This window comes from Saccopteryx bilineata, chromosome 4, assembly GCF_036850765.1.
Source record: "Saccopteryx bilineata isolate mSacBil1 chromosome 4, mSacBil1_pri_phased_curated, whole genome shotgun sequence".
Lineage (NCBI taxonomy): Eukaryota > Metazoa > Chordata > Mammalia > Chiroptera > Emballonuridae > Saccopteryx > Saccopteryx bilineata.
The window spans coordinates 172900845-172916026 of record NC_089493.1 but is presented as its reverse complement, the minus strand read 5'-3'; the positions used below and the strand labels follow the sequence as shown (position 1 = coordinate 172916026).

The 15182-nt window shown below is 41.2% G+C and overlaps 1 protein-coding gene across 3 annotated transcripts in view; it reads left to right on the top strand.

The window, feature by feature from the left end:
• The window catches only part of JAKMIP2 (janus kinase and microtubule interacting protein 2), a 174454-nt gene that overhangs the window by 28001 nt on the left and 131271 nt on the right, over positions 1–15182 (top strand). The window lies entirely within an intron of this gene.

The window sequence follows — 15182 nt, the reverse complement described above, 5'->3', positions numbered from 1 at the left end:
TGTAGAGGTTGTTGTGTTTAAAATTGAAAAGATAAGCCCATGATGGCATTTTCTAATCTCCCATTTTTTTGTGCCATTAACTTAAGTTGGAACCACTGAAATGATATCCAGTCTCCAAAAAACCAGGCTTAATAACAAGAAATGAATCTTTAAAAAAGGAAACGTTCGATATCTTTAGTTCTAAGATCTCAGGGCTTGTTGGCACAGAGAGGTCAGTGTAGTTGTATCATTGCATTAGGAGGACCACATGAATTCATTAGCTACACAGACAATATGATTTGGGGTTTTGCTCTAGTCATCCAGCAGATGTTCAAACATTAGAGAATGGCTACAGTGTTGTAGACACAAAAAGCAAGTGCCGAGTGCAGCCCTTAGCTATTGTAAGAAACATCTTCAACAAAAAATAGACCTGGCTGAGCACACAGGGACAGTGTGGTCCACCAGATTTACCAATAATTTTTACTAACGAGTAGATTAGGGTTTCTCCCCACTGTAAAGGTGGTTTGTCTGCAAAGGAAAGTCAGAAGTACCTGTAAGAATGGGATTATCTAATGCTTACTCTTTTAATTTGGAGATTTCATATTTATAAAATAAACTGAGTTTCAAGTTTCTCTTGAAGAAAATAGTCCTGGCAATATTGTGTGGCTGCTTTTTCCCAGACTAATGTTCAGTGCCAGCCAAGAAGCAGTTGCCTGCTATAGGAAGGCTGTTGTCCTGTGGTCTCCTTCAACCATTTATATTTACTAACTCAACTCAGCAGACAGGGATTTGTACTTTTGATCCCTTGCTCTGAGCCTCTGTTTCCAAATCTGGAGCTGCTAAAGCAGGGGTTGGGAACCTATGGCTTGCGAGCCCGATGTGGCTCTTTTGATGGCTGCATCTGGCTCACAGACAAATCTTTAATAATAAAAAAATAACATTAAAATATAAAACATCCTCATGTATTATAATCCCTTCATGTCCTACCGCTCATGTTCATGGTTGCGGATGGCTGGAGCCAATCACAGCTGTCCTCCCGGACAACACCAAATTTTTATTGGATAATGCGTAAAGTACACGGGTCGTTGTGAGATCAGGAAGTAAACTTCCCTCCTTTTAATCAAGTAGTCAGCTAGCTAATTGCAGAAACCCTTTTGATGAAGAAGATGGCTAAAAAAAGAAGATGAAGAGTATTGTACTTTTCAGCAGGAATGGACAGAGAAATTCGCCTTTGTGGAGAGAGCAGGTTCTGCAGTGTGTCTAAAATGCAATGATAAAACTGCATTGATGAAACGGTCAAATTTAAAGCAGCACTTTTACACACGCCATACTACATTTGCATCAAAATATCCAGCGAGGGACAGCAGGAAGAAAGCATGTCAAGAACTACTGTGCAGAGTGCAAGCTAGTCAGCAGCAACTCCATGTTTGGACCCAACAAGGTGACTAGAATTCAGCTAGCTTTGCTGGTGCTTTAGCAATTGTGAGAAACGGAAAGCCATTCACAGATGGGGAGTATGCCAAAACATTCATGCTTGATGTTGCCATTGAACTTTTTGATGACTTTTCGGATAAAGACAAGATAATCAAACGAATAAAAGACTGCCTCTGTTGGCAAGAACTGTTCACGATCATACCATCATGATGGCAAATCAAATTGAGGCAACACAAGTGAAGGATATAAATGCAGCACCATTTTTTTCTCTCACTTTGGATGAGTCAACAGACATAAGCCATTTATCCCAGTTCAGCGTGATTGCAAGGTATGCTGTCAGTGACATACTATGTGAGGGAAGTCTTGCTGTTTTGCCTATGAAAGAGACAACAAGAAGGGAGGATTTATTCAAGTCTTTCATTGAGTTCGCTAAATAAAAAAATCTACTGATGGATAAACTTATTTCGGTGTGTACTGATAGTGTTCCATGCATGGTGGGGAAAAACAGAGTATTTGTAGCACTTCTTTGTGAACATGAAAAGAGACCCATCCTAAGTTTTCACTGCATCCTACATCAGGAGGCACTTTGTGCTCAGAAGTGGTGAGCCGCTTGTTGAGGTGATGTCGCTGGTCATTTGGGTGGTCAACTTTATTGTTGCCTGAGCTTTAAATGATCGCCAGTTTTAAACACTGCTGAATGAAGTTGGAAATAATTATCCTGGTCTTCTGCTTCTGCACAGCAATGTGCATTGGTTGTCAAGAGAGAAGGTGCTCAGCCATTTCGCGGCTTGTCTGAGCAAAATCCAAACTTTTCTTTTTTTTTTTTTTTTGTATTTTTCTGAAGCTGGAAACAGGGAGAGACAGTCAGACAGACTCCCGCATGCGCCCGACCAGGATCCACCTGGCATGCCCACCAGGGGGCGACGCTCTGCCCACCAGGGGGCAATGCTCTGCCCCTCCGGGGCGTCGCTCTGCCGCGACCAGAGCCACTCTAGCGCCTGGGGCAGAGGCCAAGGAGCCATCCCCAGCGCCCGGGCCATCTTTGCTCCAATGGAGCCTTGGCTGCAGGAGGGGAAGAGAGAGAAGAGAGAGACAGAGAGGAAGGAGGAGGGTGCAGAAGCAAATGGGCGCTTCTCCTATGTGCCCTGGCCGGGAATCGAACCCGGGTCCCCCGCACGCCAGGCCGACGCTCTACCGCTGAGCCAACCGGCCAGCGCCCGAACTTTTCTTGAAATGAAAAAGGTCGAGCATCCTGAGTTAGCTAAGACTGAGTGGCTCCTGAAGTTTTACTATCTCGTGAACATGACTGAACATCTGAACCAGCTCAATGTGAAAATGCAAGGCGTTGGAAATACAGTCTTATCCCTTCAACAAGCAGTGTTTGCATTTGGAAACAAGCTGGAACTCTTCATCACCAACATTGAAACAGGTCGTTTACTACACTTTGAAAAACTGGGAGAGTTTAAAGATGCATGCACAGCAAGTGACCCTGCTCAACATCTTAATCTCCAGCAGCTAGCGGGCTTCACATCTAATCTCCTGCAGTCATTCAAAGTGCGCTTTGGAGAATTTCATGAGCGCACTCGTCTTTTTAAGTTCGTCACCCATCCACATGAGTGTGCAGTGGACAGCACCAACCTGAGTTATATCCCCAGTGTCTCCGTCAGAGATTTAGAGCTACAAGCTCAGGCCTTAAGGCTTCAGGCATGTGGGTGAATAAGTTCAAGTCACTAAATGAAGATTTGGAAAGACTTGCACGACAGCAAGCAGAGTTGACGAGCAAACACAAGTGGAGAGAAATGAAAAAATTTCAACCCGCGGACCAGTTGATGGTCAAAACTTGGAATGCGCTTCCTGTCACATACCACACACTGCAGCATATGAGTATTGCTGGACTGACAAATGTTTGGCTCTACGTATGCATGTGAGCAGTCTTTCTCACATCTAAAGAACATTAAGACCAACCTATGATCACGTTTAACGGATGGAAGTCTCAACGCCTGCATGAAGCTTAACCTCACCTCGTATCAACCAGACTACAAAGCCATCAGCAAAACCATGCAGCACCAGAAGTCGCATTAATGGTAAGAAGTACTTTATTCATCATTGGTTAGCAACAGCATAACAACGTTATTAAGAAGAATTCAGAGACTTATTGTACTTTAAAAGTGTTGGTCTTATATAAAATGCACACATTTACTTGTATTTAGTGTTAAACATATTGTATGGCTCTCATGGAATTACATTTTGAAATATGTGACATTCATGGCTCTCTCAGCCAAAAAGGTTCTCGACCCCTGTGCTAAAGCAACAACTCGCTTGTTGGGTTTTTGTAAGGGTTAAATGATATAGTTCATGTGAAGTGCCTCACTGAGTTCCTGTGGTTACAGGAAGCTCTCAGTAAATGGTTGCTGACTGTTTCTTCAGTTCTCTTTGAAAAGCTGTAATTATTAAGCATCTACTGTGTACCAGGTACTGGGCTAGGCTTGAGGATATAATGGTGAGCAATACAGGTATGGCTGCTGCCTCTGGAGTGTTTACAGTTCAGCATCCAGGGAAATGTCAGTTAGTAGTCTACTGGCCACGTGGCTTTTGTTTTGTGCATGTGTTGTGTTTTAATTTTATGTATTGACTTTAAAGAGAGAGGAATGAAGTAAGAGCTAGGGGCAGAAACGTCGATCTGTTCCTGTATGCACCCTGACCAGGGATAGAACCCACTACCCCTGTGCCTCTGGACGACACTCCAACCAGCCAAGCCAACTGGCCAGGGCCACGTGGCTTTTGTTTGTGTTATGAAACAAGGAGGGAGAAACAGTTATTGGATTCTTTTGAGAATCAGTGCACCAGACTGAAGAAATAAGCAACAAACTGGCTTTATTAAAAGACATTTCAAACTAAACATTCCCTAACAGCTCTTCATCCGCACCTTTCCCATGAAGCTGCTCTTTCCCAGAATTCCCTTTCTCAGCATATGACCTTGTTATTCACTCAGTTGTTCCAACCAAAATGCCAGAAATATATGTGTGTGTGTGTGTGTGTGTGTGTGTGTGTGTATATATATATATTTTATTGATTGATTTTAGAGAGAGAGGAATGGAGAAAAAGAGAGAGAGAGAGAGAGAGAGAGAGAGAGACAGGAATGTTGATCTGCTCTTTCATGTGCCCTGACCAGGGATTGAACTGGCAACCTCTGTGCTTTGGGACAATGCTCTAATCAACTGAGCCATCTGGCTAGTACCAGAAATATTTTGATCCCTTTCCATCCTTTTCTCTATCCCCACTACGTTTCATTCATCAGCCAATTTGGCCATCTCTTCTTGCAAAGCACGTGGAGACCTGTCCACTTCCCTCTCTGTGCATCTACCAGCCACGCTGGTCTGAGCCACCATCACCGCGCCATTGGATGACTGCACAGCCCCCAGCCTGCTCTACCTGCTTCCACTCCACCAAACTTTTCTGTAAAGGGCCAGACAGTAAGTATTTTAGATTCCTTGGGCCATACCGTCTGTCACAACTGCTCACTTCTACCTTTATAGCACAAAGGCAGCCATAAACAAAACTTAAATCACTGGGAATGGCTGGATTCAGCCTGGGATCATTGATGTAGTTAGACTCAATTTAAACCTCGGCAAAGGTTTATCAAAGCACTAAGTAAGTATATAGTCTCCATTCTCCTGATCATGTTCCGCCTGGCCACCATTCCTTTGGACTTCCAGACACACCCAGCTAATTCCTGCCGTAGGTTGTTGTACCCATTCCCTGTATTCTCCTCCCAGGTTTTAGCATGGCCTGACCACAGTTCAGACTCACTTCATCCATGACTGTCTTTCATGATCTTTTAAGTACTTACTGTCAGCAGAAACTATTTATTGATTTGGTTAATTTTGGATAGTGACCTATATTTACAGACTGGTTCGGAAGCCACTGGCAAAGACTTAAGTCCTTCCCTGGGACCTCCCCAGTCACCAGGCACAGAGCAGGTCTTAACAAAAGACTTTGCCAGGAAAAATAAATAAATACTCCTGAGCAGTGTAAACCACAGCACCACTTTAAGCCTGCAGTCCTTCAAGGCCCACGGAGCCTTATCAGTCACTGCAGGCACGGCTTTATTCTGTCTTCCTTGATCCAAAGTTGACAGCCGAGGCTAGCCCAAAAAGATGCTATTGTAAGTCCCTTTCAGCGAGAAGAAATTTAAATTTCAGAAGGAAAGAGAGTACCATCCATGTAACAAAGAGTCTGAATCACTGCTAAGTATACACTGATTTCTGCTGTGTGGCTGGTCTTTGCCATTGCCCATGCTTGATGTCTGGAGGGAGGCGCGTAGAGAAAAGATCCCTAATAAAGAGGTAATTTACAAAGCAAGTGTTATATGTGGTATATTTATATTTTTTTTCTGTTTGTCAGAAGGATATAAAGGCCACAAGATCCCAATTACATATCCCAAATGGGCTCCTTGACTTGAAAAATGTTTTGTTCAACAAGCCATCCTTACTCTTCATTAGAAAAAATATAACCGTTATTGTTATCGGGGGACAGGAAATACTTTGATATAAATATTAGTATTAGTATTATTCTGCTCCAGCTGTCATGATGCAGTGCTGCGCACTGCAGGGAGGGGGTACTTAAACAAGGGAAAATTCACTTTCTCATAGTTCTGGAGGCTGGCAGTCCAAGATCAAAGTGTCAGCAGAGTTGGTTTCTAGTGAGACCGTCCTGATTTGTAAAAGGCCACTTTCTCACTTTATCCTCACAAGGTCCTACCTCTGTGCATATTGAGAGGACGCTGTGGTACCTCTTGCTCTTCACAAGAGGACAGTGGTCCTTCTGGACCATCCTTATGACCTCATTTAACCTTTATTACCTCCTTAAAGGCCCTAACTCCAAATACAATCAGATTGGCGGTAGGCCTTCCACAAGTGGAACACAATGCAATCCATAACAGTCAGGAACCTTCAAACACCACAGTATTGTTATTATTACTATTACTACTATTATTATTGATATTTTATGTGAGAGGAGGGGAGATAGTTAAGCAGACTCCCTCATGCGCCCCAACCAGGATTCCTCTGGCAACCCTTGTCTAGGGCCGATACTTGAGTACTGAGCTATTTTTAGGGCCTGCAGCTGTCAGTTCTCCATGGAGCTATCTTCAGTGCCTGGGGCCATGCTTGAACAATCCAACCACTGGTTGTGGATGGGAGAGGGAGAGAAGGGGGAAAGGGAAGGAGAGATGCAGATGGTTGCTTCTCCTGTTTGCCCTGAGCACACAGGAGAACCTGGGACATCCATACACCAGGCCGACCCTCTCCCAGGGGTCCCCAAACGTTTTACACAGGGGGCCAGTTCACTGTCCCTCAGACTGTTGGAGGGCTAGAATATAAAAAAAAACTATGAACAAATCCCTATGCACCCTGCACATATCTTATTTTAAAGTAAAAAAACAAAATGGGAACAAATACAATATTTAAAATAAAGAACAAGTAAATTTAAATCAACAAACTGACCAGTATTTCAATGGGAACTATACTCCTCTCACTGACCACCGATGAAAGATGTACCCCTTCTGGAAGTGCGGCGGGGGCCAGATAAATGGCCTCAGGGGGCCGCATGCGGCCTGTGGGCCGTAGTTTGGGGACCCCTGCTCTATCCACTGAGCCATTGGCCAGGGCCCACAGTCATATTATTGATTAAAGTGGAAATGTATATATATCTGTGTTTATTGGCAACATGAGTGATATTCTTAGGAAATCTATGTGCTTATCTCTTGTTGGCTCTCATACTTTTTAACCAGTCTCAATCTTGCAACTTATAATCAATTGGGGATCAGAGTTTCCAAATAAATGAGTACTCCATGTGAAATTTTCTGTCAGTAAGGCTGGAGAACAAAGGAAAAGCCTCAGTGTGGGCCTTTGTCACGCTTGGTAACCACACAAAGGCCCCCTCTGGGGATCATGTCCCTTGGGTTAAGAATGAAGCTGTTTACCACAAACTGGCGCCCCTTCTGCTATTTCTCACATGCCTGGCCCTTTAAGGGCACCTTTTCCTAGAGAGTTATTTATTTTCTGTTGCTTGATTTCTGCTCAAGTTTCTTTCACAGTATTTGTGATCTTTCGTGAAGAAGACTTGAGCTTTGGGTGAGAGCAATTGCTTGAATGAACCACAACTATTCTTTAATTATTTGTCTTTTCAAAAATGAGGGTTTTTTTAAAATTAATTTTAATGGGGTGACATTGATAAATTAGGGTACATATGTTCTGAGAAAACATCTCTAGGTTATTTTGACATTTGATTATGCTGCATTCCCATCACCCAAAGTCCAATTATCTTCCGTCACCTTCTACCTGGTTTTCTTCAAAAATGAGGTTTTATTTATCAAGCAAACTTTACTGAGTGTTCACCATGTAGGAATCACAATGCTAAGTCACTTTTATGAATATTTTTATTAAATTTCATCAAAAACCCTCAGAGGGGGAGCTGTTACTCTCATCTTTTATTTATGGATGAGGAAACTGGGGCTTGGTTTTAGTTCAATCCAGCTTCAAGTCAGAGCCTCTTAACTAATGTGAAAGGAGTTGCTCATATTGGTCATTTTAGTGGAATTGGACTCAAGCCCTTTGTTGTTATAACTTAAAGTGTCAGTGAATATGCAAAATATTTTCTGTGCAACGTTTGATTGTTTATGATCCAACTTCCGACATGAAGTTCAGTTCATCCCCAGATTTATTCGGCAGCTACTGCTTGGAAGGTTAGGTGGGCCATATGAACAGGGCAGGTCCTACTTTTCAGGTGACTGACAAGTTGGCCGTTGTATCCCATATAAGCACAACTAACAAAGTACTTAGTGATACAGGAAGAGCTTCTCCTAAGAGAATTAGAAAAACAAGGAGTTAGGGAATGATTTCAGCTAAAAGTAAGATGGGATATGACTTTAGATCAGAGTCAGGCTTTGAGTCAGAGCTCTGTCACTTATATTCTGGGTGACTGAACATGTTTCTCTAACATACATTTGCTCCTCTATAAAATGAGGATAAAGACGGTCTGTGGTTGCTAAGTCTGCTGTGACAATTAATGAGATAATTAGCACTGAGCACTGTGCTTTCATCTATTCAAGAAATGTTAGTAAATGTTGATGTTGCTGTTACTGTTCAAGCCTCAGTTGGGAAAATCACTAGGTTGAAAACAATTACAACTAATCTACCTGTATCGCTGAAAATAAGATTACAGGTTTAGAGTTGACAGATTGATGTGTGCATTCAGGATCTGTCACATGTTAGCCGTGCAACTTTGGACATGTTTCAACCTTTCTAGCTTCAGTTTCTTCGTCTATTAAATGGGAATAATGCCATTTACTTGTAGCATATTGCGAGGTATAATAGTAGTAGCATCAGATATTTATACTGTAATTATGATGCATCAGGGATTGTTCTGAGGGTTTTATAAGTATCATTTTACATAATCCCCATAATAACTCTATTAGGTCTTAGCTTAAACTATCCACGAGGACATTAAACACACAGAACATAAATAAATTCCCAAGTTAATCATCAGGTAAGCCCTAGAGCCAGGATTTGAATGCTGGCACTCTTCAACACCATGTTGTACTTCTCTCATTTGTTACATAGTCCGTGCAACCTTTAACAGTGCCTGATACAGCGTAAACCTTCAGTAAATGTTCTCGGTTATTGTTGTAAGTAATAACCTATGGGAAAAGGACTCCTCAGAAGAGGTAGCAGATGAGATGCTCTTTGAAGAATACACATCATCAAGTAAGTCGTTAAGCAAACCCAAGCCTTGAGGGAATTTGTGCCCTTGGACATTCTAGACCAGGGATCCCCAAACTTTTTACACAGGGGGCCAGTTCACTGTCCCTCAGACCGTTGGAGGGCTGGACTATAAAAAAAACTATGAACAAATCCCTATGCACACTGCATATATCTTATTTTAAAGTAAAAATACAAAACGAGAACAAATACAATATTTAAAATAAAGAACAAGTAAATTTAAATCAACAAACTGACCAGTATTTCAATGGGAACTATTCTCCTCTCACTGACCACCAGTGAAAGAGGTGCCCCTTCCGGAAGTGCAGTGGGGGCCGGATAAATGGCCTCAGGGGGCCGCAAGCGGCCCACGGGCCGTAGTTTGGGGACCCCTGTTCTAGACAGAATCAATAGCTTATGCAGTGATATAGAGGCAGGAAGACACAGTACATCTATGGAGAATAGTGAGGGTTCAATTTGTCTAGAACACAGGATGAAGGAGGAGGTCTGGACAATAAGCCTGAGAAAGATTGGCTGGGGTTAAACCCTGGTGTGTTTTAACTAGAAGGAAAGGACCTGATAAGGGAAAGTCACTTAGTAGAAACTGGCACTCTCAGGCGGTGGCGTTGATGACATCTTGAAGATAAGATGGGTTGCAGGAAGCAGAGTCAGGAAAGGGGGTGATTAATAGAAGGCTACTGAATTAGTTCACAGGGCATATGATAGGTCTTGAGATAGATGAAGTGGTCCTGAGACTACATCAGAATCAGCCTCTGTCTGTTTATTTACGTCTTTGGTAATTACCAATTTCCATTGCTAGAATCTTCATGTTTTCAGGCCAGCTGTGTCCTATGTTATAACCTTTGCTTTTTAACTTGTTTAATTTACCCCCAGAACAGAAACTCTTGGCTAGGTAGAAGTGATGCTTTGAGCAATTTTTCTTGCAGGGATGCTTATGTCCATTTTTAGCCTTCATTCCCAGCAGAGAAATGGAGAACAAGCCATTTTCCTGTGCTCAATTGCAAAGCCTTCTCTGGTTGTACTATGGCACCACCAAACTTCATGAGAATCTTGTGGGTTTTTTTTAAGAACTCCTAATAAGTCTACTGGGTAAAAAATGGGACCACTATGGCATGTGGGTAAATAAGGGGACATTTGTACTTACATGAAGTCTTTTGACAACCTGTGAATCACAGCACTGCCTGATTGTTAATAGGCGTTGGACAGGCAGATAGCTTTTTCTGCATGTAGGATGCATCCTGGTGAAGGCTATTGGGAAAAACTCCAGTCTCCTGGCTTAAATCATGAACTTATAAGCCCTGGTTCAATTTGTGACTTTATTTTTTATTAGCAGAATAAGTGGCTTAAAGATAGAGGAATCATGAAACAAACTATGCGAAAGCAAACCACTGGACAACCAGGTCACCAGTTATAAAATTAAATATATAAGCAGCAATAATGCCTCAAATGTATGTCAGTGAGAATTGCTGAGTAATGATTCATTAATGAAACATTAATAAGCATGCGTATACAAAAATGGAAGAAAATACGGAGTATAAGGAGTTGATATTTTGGCAAATATTAAATTCTACAATACTGGAACTAGGTAATAATTTTTGAATGCTTCACATATTTCAGGCTCCATGATAAATCATTTGTGCATATATATAATTTTGCTTTTTAACTTATTTAACTTGCCCCCAGAACAGAAACTCTTGGCTAGGTAGAAGTGATGTTTTAAGCAATTTTTTTTTGCCTATATGTATATATACATCATATATGTAGGTATATAAATGTGTATATATGTATATGTATATACATACACCTATACACATCCGTATGTACATATATACATTTATGTTTTCCATATTTATTATACACTGTGTCCATAAAGTCATGGTACACTTTTGACAGGTCACAGGAAAGCAACAAAAGACGATAGAAATGTGAAATCTGCACCAAATAAAAGGAAAACTCTCCCAGATTCATACCTATTCAGTGCAGTTCGATGTGGGCTCACGCACAGATTTTTAGGGCTCCTTAGGTAGCTATCCCGTATCCTCTACAGACTCATCACTGACTGATGGCCTACCAGAACGGGGTTTCTCCACCAAACTGCTGGTTTCCTTCAACTGCTTATCCCACCGAGTAATGTTATTCCTATGTGGTGGTGCTTCGTTAAAAACGTGCCGATATTCACATTGCACTTTGGTCATGAATTCGAATTTAGCAAGCCACAGAACACACTGAACTTTCCTCTATACCGTCCACATCTCGACTGGCATGGCTGTGGACTGCTCCGCTGTATACACAGTGTTACATTATCATCTGCGCATGTGCACATGCTGCCACATCATCCTACAGAAACTGGGAGGGTTTTCCTTTTATTTGGTGCAGATTTCACATTTCTGTCGTCCTTTGTTGCTTTCCTGTGACCAGTCAAAAGTGCACCATGACTTTACGGACACACTGTATTTACATATGTTCTTATGTAAACAATAGTTTATATAAGGGATAAGGGTACCTAAAGTCTCAGAAAAGCAGTTGGCTCCAGAAAATTCTTCTAACAAATTGGAGGTCTGTCTCCCTGTTAATTATAATCCTGTTTTTAATCCACAGATACAATTTAGGTCATCAGGCTTTTTCTAGGGAGCATTAGATGAGGAGATACCTCTACCAAGCATATCTGAAATGAGAGACCATTGAGCAGTGCCTGAAGTTTGGTGAAGCCCTGCTAACTCCAGAGAGCTTAGATGCTCCAAAGAACCGTGAGAAGGTGCCTGTTTCCCCTGCCTGAGTCTGATGCATGCACAAGTTCACTTTCGTCAAACCATATATGCATATATTTTTTACTCTCAATTAGATCTTACACTCTCAGATTTCAAAATTTGATGTCACATCCTCAGAATTCAGCTCTCTGATAACCTTTAACACAACTAATAACGAAAAATAATTACTATAAATTCCTGTCTGTGTTATGGTAAGGACATGACTCAGATGACACCATACAACTAGCATATTAATATTCATCAAAAGTCTATGCCCAATTTTCCAAATGATAAATCTGAATAAGCCTTTGAACAGCCAAAAGCACAGAAACAAATTCACAAATGTTCAGGTACTAAAGTTGATGTCCTGTAGCTTTAATTCGTAGTAACAGCGCCCCAAAGCTGTTTGTGTTTTGTTTTCAGACACAACCAACAATTTGATTCTTTAATCTTCAAACTCTCGGGGAAGAAAGAGAAGTACAGGTCAGAGGAGAGTCTTTTATTTGCAAGCTCAATAGCTGATGTGAGAAATACAATTGTTAACAATAAAAAAGGAGAGTACAAATGCCCATAAAAATCAAACATACGAGCTGAAGCCTCCGTGGCATTCTGGGGCAATGAGGGAAGGATGGGTAGTTTTGTCCTCCTGGGTGGACACTAGTGGAGTAACTTAGCCACAGCAAAGGCAGTCAGTAGGACTTGGTTTCTCTTGATCATCTCTGTTTAATAAAGCAAGGAGTGGTTAATCCAGTAGAATGTAACCAAATCTAAAAGTTTGAGAGCTTCACAGAATAAGCCTAGAGTTCTCCCAATTAGTTCAAGACAGTTTTAGCCTTTATTTTCTAGCACAGGCAAATATTTTTCTGGTGGGCTGTTCTCAAATTATTGGTAAGTGTTTGTTGGTGTAAATCTGTGTTTCATCCCACAAGACTTGTTTGTCTGTGTTTTCCCATAGGATCTGTTCAGGAAGCACTCAATGGGCCTATAATAGGGGCTGAAGGCAGATCTCATTTCCAAAAAGAATTTCACATTTAAACTTGGATGCTGTGACCACTCAGGGTCGGTGTATAGGCAGAGCTACCAGAGGGTTGAAAACGTCCATCATAAAATCTAAAAGTTTCATCCTCTTGCAGCACCTTATAGACTACAGAGAATTGTGATTAATTTTATATCATAAATACTGTATTTTGTGAGGAGAACAGTTATTTTCCATTGAAACAGTATTGACAGGTTTAACAGATTTATAATATAGAGCCACTTTGGGGGGAACGTTTATTTATTTTTTAATCCATTGGCCTTTGAGAGTTTTTGACAATTGATTTATAAAAATAATAGAATATTTCTCCAGTGAATTTTGAGAATTTGAGTGTGTTCTTAATAATGTTATACAAAGGGTCAGACGGGAACCTGGTGGCTCCTTATCATAGACGTGGCGTTCCCTGTCATTACAAAATAGGACATGACAAGTTGAAGACTTATTTTACTTGCCAGCCGTAGCTGGGAAAAAGTTTTATTAGCTATCTTAGGTTCTCTCCCTGATATCTCCAGACACCTTTTGGACACAGGCCAATTCCCTGTGTTGGCTCATTTATTTGTCTTTTTTTCTTTGAAAAACAAATGAGGCAACTTGCTTAAAAAACAAGAAACAGGAAGATGATAGAAGAAAGGAAGAAGGGAGGGTGGAAGAAAAAAGAGAGAGAGAAAGAAAGAGAGAGAGAAAGAAAGAAAGGAAGGGAGAGAGGGAGGAAGGGAGAGAGAGAGGGAGGGAGGGAGGGAGGAAGGAAGGAAAGAAGGAAGGAAAGAAGGAAAGAAAGGGAAGGGAAGGAAGAAAGGGATGAAGGAAGGGGGGAGAGAGAGAGAGAGAAAGAGAGAAAGAAAAGAATATTGAGAATACTGAATTCAGGCTTTGATTAACCTTGGGGAAATTCCAGCCTCCACAGAGGAGCATAATTTTTTGTTCTATTTTTCAAAGATGAGCCTTTTTGGAAAGGAACATCACTAAGAGGTTGAGGGGTTGCCAGAGCCTTCTGGTAGCTCTGGAGAATTCACAAGGAAATCAGAGCCAACTCAAATGTAATACCCTGAACCAAAAACAAGAAAGACATATCCTCATGCATTTCCTACATGTGTTAGGTTAATACTCTGAAGTACTGAGAGTAGTATGAGACTGTTCCATCAGATAGCTTATCTATGAATTATTCTCTAGAATAATGGAGAGACAATAGGATAATCTACTAACCTAGGTTTCTCTCTTGCTCAACTTCACCTTCCTCTCATCATTGAACAGAATATATTTTTAAAATATCTGAGCTACAAGTTTCCTTTGAGATCAGAGTCAAATGCCTGCATTTTTATTGTGACAGATACACAGATTTCAATTAAAAAAAAGTGGGTGGGTGGGAGTTTCTCCTCCATATACATACCCGCTCAAGAACTATTACTCAAGTGCTGTCAAGAGATTTTTTTTTTTATAATTTTATTTTTTTAATGGGGTGACATCAAAAAATCAGGATACATATATTCAAAGATAACAAGTCCAGGTTATCTTGTCGTTCAATTATGTTGCATACCCACCACCCAAAGTCAGATTGTCCTCTGTCACCTTCTATCTTGTTTTCTTTGTGCCCCTCCCCACCCCCTTTCCCTTTCCCATTCCCCCCTCCCCCCCATAACCACCACACTCTTATCAATGTCTCTTAGTTTCACTATTACGTCCCACCTACCTATGGAATAATACAGTTCCTGGTTTTTTCTGATTTACTTATTTCGCTTTGTATCATGTTATCAAGATCCCACCATTTTGCTGTAAATGTTCCAATGTCATCATTTCTTATGGTTGAGTAGTATTCCATAGTGTATATGTGCCACATCTTCGTTATCCAGTCATCTATTGATGGGCTTTTTGGTTGTTTCCATGTCCTGGCCACTGTGAACAATGCTGCAATAAACATGGGGCTGCATGTGTCTTTACGTATCAATGTTTCTGAGTTTTTGGGATATATACCCAGTAGAGGGATTGCTGGGTCATAAGGTAGTTCTATTTTCAGTTTTTTGAGGAACCACCATACTTTCTTCCATAATGGTTGTACTACTTTACATTCCCACCAACAGTGGATGAGGGTTCCTTTTTCTCCACAGCCTCTCCAACATTTGCTATTACCTGTCTTGCTAATAACAGCTAATCGAACAGGTGTGAGGTGGTATCTCATTGCCATTTTGATTTGCATTTCTCTAATAGCTA